The 8094-nt window shown below is 40.9% G+C and overlaps 1 pseudogene; it reads left to right on the forward strand.

Annotated features, from left to right (window-relative positions):
- The first annotated feature begins 892 nt into the window (after window positions 1–892).
- Window positions 893–2292, forward strand: LOC115312555 (annotated as a pseudogene).
- The last annotated feature ends 5802 nt before the right edge of the window (window positions 2293–8094 follow it).

Genomic DNA, 8094 nt, shown 5'->3' on the forward strand with positions numbered 1-8094 from the left:
AAGTACGTACAAGTGCCCAAGTTGTACGAGGCGCAACGGCACTAAAGATGTCGCCGTGCGTGCTGCAGGTCCTATAGCTGACTCGGCCATTCCGAACGAAACTGGAATTCAAACTGGTCTGACGGTTGAAACCTGCGGCGCGTGTGGCTGCGTCAGAAGGTTAGTCATGGATCGGTGTGAAAAGATTGTCGCTCTTGTGTAAGAAATTGCGTCTGTCAAGGCGGATAACGCGTGCTTGAACACGGAACTACTGTGTCGTTTGACCACCCAAAACGTCACGCCGTCGCTGATTTCCAAACAAACCCGTGGCACCGCGAATTTCGCTGATGCCACCCGCAAAGATTCGATTGGCCGCGTTGCTCTGCAGGGCGCTCGCGATAAACCAGGGAGCCAGAACGTACATTCCGTGGCAACAAACCTGCGCCGTCCAACTCGACCGCATTAGCCATCAATCGACCATCGCGCAAAAGGATCAAGGATATTGCACCAACAGATGCTGATGGATCATCGTCCTTGTTCAACGGAAGCGGAGGATCAAGCCTTCTTCGGGATCGTGTACAAACAGTAAGCTGGCTTCGGTTCCAAGACCAAAAAGGCGTAAAGCACTCTTTGTTTCATGTCTTCACCCGACCACCGCGTGTTGTGATGTTAAGGTTGTGCTTGCTCCGATCTTAGAGGATAAAACTTTTACGTGTACCCAATTGAAAGCCGAACATGGCAGCTACTCGTCGTTTCACATCTCTGTAAACGAGGAGGATTTCGAAAAAAATCAATACTGATGACGTTTGGCCCATGGGTTCATTCTTCAGACAATTTTTGGGTCATTAAGGGTTGATGAAGATACTTCAACTGCAATGCCGACTTAACATGTCGGTACCCTCCCGGTAGCGACATGCTTGTGGCATGTCGGTACCGGGCCCCTCCCGGTACCGACATTCCACAAGCAAGTCGCTTACGTCAAATTTTCATCCATGTGCTCTTCATTGCCTGGACGATCCACACAAAGCCCTATCAACGAGTCGATAATCTGCCACTACCCATCGGAGCCTTGGCGTCACTTCAGCTGCCGTACGCCCCCCTGGTCCTACCGCCGCTGGATACGTCCAGATTCGACGGCACAGCCTGGCAACCACAGCTTGCGCAAATCCTGCGGGGGAGCGAGAGTTTCTCATTCCTAGGGACAATTTAATGGCTAGGACACATACGGAGATCCGTACTTTCCGCCCGTTAAGAAGGGAATAGCCAAAAGATCCAAATCCAAATCCAAAATCCAAATAACCAGAAGCTACAAAAGCCGCTGCCCGGCACTTCAAGCGAGGGGCCCGGTGCCGACATGCCACAATCAAGTCGCTTACGTCATATTTTCATCCAGGTTTTTTTTTTTTACAAACCTGTTGACCATCACAGTGTTAGACGTTACTTGTCGGTGCCGAGCCCCTTTGCTTTTGTCTTTGTGCTTTGTCATTTTGAAGCGTACAGTGACTACGTGATTTGTGTATTGTGCTACGCAGCATCCATAGTAATAAGGATAATGCTGCTACTTTCTGGCAATGTAGAAATGAACCCTCGTCCGTTCACTCAAGAGCAAACTAAGAGAATACCAGAAGTCTTGGAGCTACTACCGGGTATACACAAAAACCAAGACGTAATTTTGGCTGAAATGGCGGCAATCAAGCAAACATAGACATCGGTCGAAGAAAAACTTTCATCTGTGTTTTCAACACTAGAATCGCTTAAAAAAAACGTTACTTCACTGAAATCCCTTGAGACTAAAGTGCAGCAAATACAAGTTGCATCCACGGAACTTACCGAGCAGTTAAACCAGCTGGCAAACAGTCATGATGGCCTAGAAAATCGCTATCGGAGAAATAATCTAATCTTTTATGGTGTTGCCGAGGATACAAATGAAACATGGGCAACGTCTGAAAAAGAAGTTCTGCAGCTCTGCGAAACTGTGCTAGGCATCAAAATTGACCATTCACATGTGAAACGCGTTCACCGACTGTGTAGACACAATGAAGAGAAGTCCAGGCCAATCATAGTAAATCTTTCCTCGTTCAAAAAAACAACAACAAAAAACTATACTATTACAAACGCCCAAGCTAAAAAAACAGCGGAATATCTATCGGCGAGGACTTTTCTGTAACCGTGCGTCATGAAAGAAGCAAGCTTCTGGGATTTGCCAGGACACAAAATAGTCAATTTAAACTACGCTACAACAGACTAATTATTGGAAACAAAGTATTTTACTATGACAACAATGAACAGAGAGTAAACGAGAAAACAATCTAGCAACCAGTACAAATTCCACGGACTGCTCTCAAAAGACCATAACTGTGAATGAACTCGATGTACTTCTCGTGAATTGTCGTAGTGTAAAAAATAAAATTGATGACTTAGCAGAGCTTGTTAATCTGGCAAGGCCCAGTATTGTAATGGGTACAGAGTCCTGGCTTGATGACTCGATCAAAAGTGCAGAAGTTTTTTCACCTGACTATACTGCTTATCGACGAGACAGAAATCAGCATGGTGGCGAAGTATTCCTGCTGACTCATACCAGTCTGCAAAGCACCGCTATTGACTTTTCGCAATTTTCATTTGAGTCTGTTTGGTGTAAGGTGTCGCTTCGAAATGGCCACTTATTTACAGTCGGTTCATTCTATAGACCACCTGCGTCTGGTGACGATTCCATTCTTTCTTTAACAAACGCTCTTTCAACGATTTCTTACGACTACCTTGTACTGGGAGGCGACTTTAACTTTCCTGATGTTAACTGGGTTGATGGCTATCCGATCACTACAAACTTATCCACACCTTACAAGACCTTTATTGAATTTGCCTTAAGCTTTTCTTTATACCAACACGTTACATTTCCTACACGCTTAGACAACAGGAGGGACAGCACGTTAGACCTAATCTTTAGCAGTGAACGTTCTGTTATCTCGTCTATTTCCGTTGTTCCCGGTATCAGCGATCACGAGGCGGTAGCTGGGAAAATAAAATGCGCAAAAGAAAAAACCGTAAAAAAAAAAAAAAAAAAAACGCAGAGGAAAGTTTATTTTTACGATCAAGGGGACTATTTCGCTTTAGCTGAAAACTTTTTGATTATTTCCAAGATTTCAAAGACTTCAGCTACCACTCTGATGTGGAAATGCTATGGGGTATGTTCAAAAATAAATTAAAAGCTTTAATTGAAATTCATATTCCTTCAAAAGTTATAACCGGAAGAAAACGCAAAGACAAGCCTTGGATAAATAAAGAACTACGAACAATCATTAAGAAAAAAAGGCGTGTGTATTCTAGATATAGAAAAAATGGAAAACAGAGCCTCCTGGTCGGCCTAAAGGAACTAACAGCGTTTTTTTAAAAACAAAGCGACACACTACAAGAATGAGTTTCTAGCATCTCTTGATGATAAGTTCAAACGAAATCCGAAGGAATTTTGGAGGTACGTGAAAAGTTCGAACAAAGATGAGCCAGGAATTCCAACTATCAACGACTCGGGACGGATGATAGATAATGAGGCTGAAAAAGCAAACCTTTTTAATAGCTATTTTAAATCTGTATTCTCGCCTCCTATGGTGAATAACCCTTCCCTCATTTTTGAGTCTTTAGAGGACAGCATGTTGGATATTGAACTTTGTCAAGATGAAATTCTTAATTTACTGAACAATATTGACTCTCACAAGGCCACTGGGCCAGACGGTATACCAGGCCGCATATTAAAAGAGTGTTCCGGCATTTCGTCTAGTTTTTTATTTGTATTATTTGATAACTCATTATCAAGTGGTAAATTACAAAGTGAATGGAAAACAGCTCACGTCGTTCCTGCCCACAAAAGCGGTAAAAAAGATAGGGTTGAAAACTATAGACCAATCTCTCTTCTTTGTGTGTGCTCGAAAGTTTTAGAACATATAATCTACAGCCACCTGATAAAACATCTCGACAGACACAACTTTTTTATTCCTTATCAACATGGCTTCCGAAGTGGTTTATCATCTGATACGCAGCTCATCGACTTTTATCACGACATTTCTTCTTTTTTTGATAAAGGCGTGCAAGTAGACTGCGTTTTCTTAGATTTTCAAAAGGCCTTTGACAAGGTCCCCAATAAATTGATCCTATACAAATTAAAATCTTTGAATATCCCTGAAAACATTATTAACTGGCTTACTGATTCTCTTACAAATAGAAGACAGGCTGTTTTAGTTAACGGGAAAACGTCGTCGTATTTAGAAGTTACATCAGGGGTCCCCCAAGGCTCAATACTAGGTCCGCTTTATTTCTAATATACATAAATGACATTTCCACAGACATTACGTCAAGCATTCGTCTTTATGCGGACGATTGCGTCTTATATCGCAAAATAAAGACATATTCAGACGGTCTAGAGCTACAGGAAGATATTGATCGCCTTAGAAGATGGTGCGAAATATGGAAAATGAATTTAAATATTCCCAAATGCAATCATATAACATTTACCAGAAAACGACAACCTGTTTCGTTTAGCTATTCAACTGATGGCGCCCCACTACAAAAGGTGGACAAAGTAAAATATTTAGGCGTTCAGTTTTCGGAAAACCTATCGTGGAGCGCGCATGTAGACTGCATGACAGTCAAAGCTAACCGTGTGCTAAATTTCTTGAGGAGGAATTTTCGCGATTGTCCTTCCAATTTAAAGAAACACCCTTTTTCTTTCTAATGTGAGACCTATTTTAGAATACGCTTGCGTGCTCTGGGGCCCTAAAGAACGCTATCTAGAAGAGAAAATTGAACAAATCCAAAGCAAAGCTGCTAGGTTCGTTGCAAAAAATTACAATTTCAAATAAAGTGTTACTGCCCTAAAACGTCACTTAGACTGGGAACCTCTGAACTCTAGAAGACGCCACCTCCATTTAAAATTTTTACATAGGATTTATCATGATCAAACTGGACTAGATAAGACTAAATTCATTAAACTGCCACACTTTGTGTCACGCAGATTAGATCATTCCAAAAAAATTAGAGAATTTTCAGCTAGCACAAATATATTCAAATTCTCATTTTTCCCTAATACCATTAAACAATGGAACGAATTGCCAGAGGAAACTATTTCAATTCCATCGTCTGATAATTTTTTTGATAAACTGTCACGTGATAGCTGGGAATAAGGAAAGTGAATTTTCTTTTTGTGAATGTGTATTCAGAATGCTTGGTTTGTAACACTGTGCTTTGTCTTACCTTTACTTGTACGGAAAATTATATTGGTGGCTAAAGCTGAATACCATTGTGGATTCATTTGTTAAAGTGTTATAATTTTGCAACATAATTGTTTTTTTGCGAACTTTTTTTTTCTCATGTGTTTCTGTATTTGACGACTGTAACTCTTGCGCACATGTAATCTCACAGCTCCCCCCCCCCCCTCCCCTGCAATAATGCCTCTTGGCACTGCGGGGTAACATGTAATAAATAATAAATAAATAAATAAATAAACAAAAAAGTGTAATTTCTTTATGAAGTATTCTGTATTCCATCTAAACGTTCGCGGACTACGTACTAAGGACAACACATGTTATAACAATGTAGCTGTGAGTGATTACGACATAATTGCATTAAGCGAAATATGGTTGAACAGCTCTTTTTCATCATCTGATTACTTTCCTCCAGCATATACTGTATTTCGTAGAGATCGAAATTGTGAAGGCATGTCGGCGAACTTCGGGGGTGGTGTACTTATTGCTAAAAACATTTGCAGGTGGTACGGAGATTTGACCTTGAATTTAGAGATGAATCTGTCTGGGTGGAAATAACTTTTTCTGACTCTAACGTAATTGATCATTTGTACGTTTTACTTCCCGCCGAGCCTTGATGTCACCGGGTTTTCGGAACAAATGAATCTTCTCTGTGATCAACTAGACATAGAAAAAGAACTTATTCTTATTCTAGGAGATTTTAATGTCCCCGATATAAACTGGAATTTAGAGCACCCTTTCTCTACTTCTGGTTGTGTAACATCTGAGGTGAACACCCTAGTCTATTCTGTGAACTATCTAGGATTGAAGCAGTTAAATAATTTCCCGAACCAGTTGGGAAACGTACTGGACCTCGCACTAGTGAACTTTCACGTTCATACCCTCGCACCGGTGTTTAAGCCCCTTGTTCACCCCGATGAGTGGCAAGTCGCCTTCTCCGCTTCTTTCAACGCTTCGTACAGGAGAGCAAAGCATACAACCTATGAATCGTTCGCTTTTAATAGGGGTAGTTATCTTGGCCTTTTCACATTTTTAAATAGCGTTGATTGGGAACCAGTATATGAAATAAGAAATGTAATTTCTGCTGTTGAGTTACTTACTAACTGTATTAAGAACGTCATCGAAATATTTGTTGCAAAAAAGTGTCGTAGTTCATCCCACTATCCTCATTGGTTTTCGCACAAGCTTAGGTCTGAGCTTAGAAAAAAAAAAAAAAACTGCACTATAATAGGCAATATAAGGTCAAACAAACAGAGTTCTGGTATAATAAGTGCTATTTTTGGACTTTGTTTCTCCAAGTGCCCATCAGCGTGGGCAGGTGGATGTCGCACACTTTCATCTGTCGAAGGCGTTTGACTTGGTGAATCATTCCATTTTTGTACATAAATTGGGAACATATGGAATAAATAACCAGCTTTGCAATTTTTTTCGAACTATCTGATGGAAAGAAAAAAACTTCGTTCGAATATTAGGATATCATTCTAGACCTTATCTGTCTTCATCTGGTGTACCACAGGGGTCCATATACTAAGGCCAATTTTATTCAATGTTTTTTTTTTTTATAAATGATCTGGGTTATTGTGTCCGCCCTTCACATATTTTGCAATATGCTGACGACATCAAATCGTTTAGGCAGGTGTCATCCATTTACGACCGTGAAATGCTACTCGAGGATGTTAATGCTGTGCACCATTAGTGTTGCAGCAATCTTTTAACGCTAAATCCTAAAAAAAGTGTAGTTATGTCCTTTTTTAGGAAATTGGAAATTATAACTTTTTGTTACTATTTTGAAAACCTACCTCTGCGTGGGGTTTAATGTACAAGAGATTTAGGAGTATATATTGATTCATCATAGTCATTCAAAGAATATGTTTCCAACATCACAAATGCTGCCTATCGGACGCTAGGTGCTATTTCGAGAATAATGCGTGAATTTCCTTCGTCAGCTTGTATATTCATTTTGTATTTTTTATTAGTACCTAGCAAGCTTGAATTTAGTCCGGTTGTTTAGAATTGTATTGCTAGTGCAAACCAGGCAAAAATCGAAAACGTGCAGAGACATTTCTTTCGTATTTTTTTATGGTCGTTACACTGGCCGCAGTGTTTATTATGAATGCAACAGGCTTTTACGACGATGTGGTTGTACTACACTAAGCTCGAGAAGACTTGAGCGCGATCTAATATTTTTGTATAAATGCGTTCATGGTCGCATTGATTGTTCAACCCTCACATCAGCTATTAATATATATGTAGCGCGAGCGCTTTTAAGGCTAAATCCCACTTTCTCAGTTAAAAAAAAAAAATCAACTTTTCCAGTCCCATGAACCGCATGCAACATTTTTATAACACGTTCAGTACAAGCAGCATCGACATTTTCAACTGAAGTGTGCAAGCGTTTAGGAGTTCAATGGCTGATATTTAACTTAGACGCCACGCCAAAGCTGCGACCGCGTCGCACCGGACTTCTGATCCTGGTGTAATCCATTGGCTCAATAAACGCCTGAACAACAACTGTTACCCATTTCCTGTTCCCCCGTAATAGATAATATTTGTTGCAAGTGTCGTAGATTTCTTGTGTGCGCTTCTTTTGACTAGGTATGTGCATCAGTACTTAGGCTACTCGCCGTTCATAAGCTAGGAAAATAAACAAATGAAATGAAATGAAATCTTGATGGTGCGGAATGCACGTTGCGAAACAACTGTGGGAGCCCGCCGTCAGTACGCGCTCAGCAGTCAAGCACACAGCTATGGCCGCCAGTGAATACCCCAGCACGCGCTCAGCAGCCGCGCAATTGGTGGTCGAGTTGTGTGCAGGACATGCTGAGCGCGTGCTGACGGCTGGCTTCCACAGTTCTTTCGCAAC

Source organism: Ixodes scapularis, unplaced genomic scaffold, assembly GCF_016920785.2.
Source record: "Ixodes scapularis isolate PalLabHiFi unplaced genomic scaffold, ASM1692078v2 PGA_scaffold9__187_contigs__length_104089568, whole genome shotgun sequence".
Lineage (NCBI taxonomy): Eukaryota > Metazoa > Arthropoda > Arachnida > Ixodida > Ixodidae > Ixodes > Ixodes scapularis.